Here is a 2,294-nt window from a genome sequence, read left to right on the forward strand (position 1 = left end):
ACGTCCTGTCGTAGAAAAATGCCTGTGGTCACTTAAGATTTAAAAAAAAAAAAAGGGTAGACGCGATATGAAATGAAGAGTTGGCAATGAACAGGAAATTCCTGGGAAAACGAAAAATGGAGGTCAGATATAGCGATAGCGGCGACGTCTTAGGTTTTTTCTTCTTGCCATAAATACCCAGTCTTTATTTTTTTTTTTAATAACCGTTAGTTTTATCTGATCATCTGTTCTCTTTACTGACACTTAACTCTCTCTCTCTCTCTCTCTCTCTCTCTCTCTCTCTCTCTCTCTCTCTCTCTCTCTCTCTCTCTCTCTCTCCTCCCCATGAACATTTACTCTCAGTTTCTAGTTTCAGTTTTTCTCCCATCTTCCATCAGTTGGTTATTTCCTCATACATATGCCTAGTTCCATGTATGTTTTTGCACCTATTAATGTTTTTTCTTAAGTGATTTCCTCTGGGTAAGCAAAACGTGGAAAAAGCAAATTACTGCGTTCTGTCTTGTGCACAAGTGTCCAAAAATATGTGAGGATTTGTTTCTCTGGTTCATTCACGAGTAGAACTAGACATTCTTTCTAATTCACTCACATAAGTGCAAATATATATAGTTTGTGAGTATGTGTGGATGCTTGCGTACGTGCGTGCATGTGTACGTTCGGGTGTGTGTGTGTGTGTGTGTGTGTGTGTGTGTGTGTGTGTGTGTGTGTTTCCATCAGTTCTTCCGTCCGTCTAGCGGGGTTCTTCAAATTTTAATGGTGGGTGATTACAGAATTAGTCACCTCTCTACGATTTTACCCTTGATGACCATAGACGCATTAATTTAGTTCAGTAGAAACTTCTAGAATTCTAGAGGTTGGATATGGCCTTCATTGACTGCTTTAATGAAACGGGTCTGTCCAAGGTTTAGTGAATAGTCAGGAGGTAGGAAAAAGAAAAAAAAAAAGCGTCATGGAAACGAAAGGGACAAGTGATATGCATAGTATGTAGTTCTCCTATACTGTAAGCCAATGACTTGTAATTATAGGGCATCAGCATAGCCAGCGCACATCTTTCTTTGTTGATCTTTTTTAGTTATCCTCTTCACTGAGTTTTGTTCCTTCTCCATTCTGAAAGTCATGGCCGCATTTACATAATTTCTTGAGCTAAATTTCATCAGAACAATTATCTGAACTTCTTTTTCACTCCTATGATTACTTTTAAAAATTACGTTAAAATATAAATGAATATTACGGTGAAAAATACCAAGAAAATGGCTTCTAGAAGTATTAACTGTAACGAAAGTTTAAGACAAAAATTTGCTAAACGCTTATACATACTTCCTCATAGCACGACACCTTGGGAACCGCTGCACTTTTTTTTTTTTTTTTGTTAGGTTCCCATGTGAGGTCACGAGGCCACAGCAGTCAGAGGTTGCTGTGGGCTCAGGCTGATCGTATTCTTTATTCACTCTTCTCAAACGTTATTCTCCACCCCATTCCCTTCGAATGTATTTGTGCGCTGCGTTATTAGCAAGTTCGTTTGGATTTTTAAATTCTTATGTAGGTATATTGTACTGGAAGCAATAGCTGCAATTTTAACCCGTTTCTCTCCGGTTCTACGTGTACTCTTAGTCGACTGCTTGAAACCAAAGCCGTGGCAGTTATTTAGTGAGGATGCTGATAATCTGTCATTTCATTGGCATGCATATGTTCCTACCCTGTTTGTTCATTAGGCAATACGTCACTTGCTGTGACATCCACAGTCGTCACTACAGACACTCCTTCTCCAGTCAAAATTTGCGAACACCGAAAGGAGTTAATTCTGGATATCACTCTGATCCTGCAGTGAATGGTATGTGAACTGATACAGATACAGAGGCATTACACATAAATATGAATTGAAAAATACTAGATGCCAGCTGAAACACTCTTTCTCCATGGCGGGCAGCTGTTCTGAACATAATCATGTCATGGCTTACAGATTTCAATGGTTCATGAACGGCTGCCATTGAGGATGCGTGTGCAATGTAAGGCAATGAATTCACGACGAAACGTTTTGCTTATATGTATCAGTTAAAGTGTCTGATATTAAGCCATTGAAGGAACTTCAAACAGGTGAGAAAACCTGAAACAATATGTAATCGTTGCACTGAACTCTGAGAAACGTAGACATCCTGGTGGGATCTACTCCAGGCCCAGGTGATTGCCACACAAGCAGACGACCATCTCAGCTTCCCAAAGCTGTAGAGTTTCACACACACACACACACACACACACACACACACACTCTCTCTCTCTCTCTCTCTCTCTCTCTCTCA

This window comes from Coenobita brevimanus, chromosome 51, assembly GCF_032717465.1.
Source record: "Coenobita brevimanus isolate Jiangsu-jjx chromosome 51, ASM3271746v2, whole genome shotgun sequence".
Classification (NCBI taxonomy): Eukaryota; Metazoa; Arthropoda; class Malacostraca; order Decapoda; family Coenobitidae; genus Coenobita; species Coenobita brevimanus.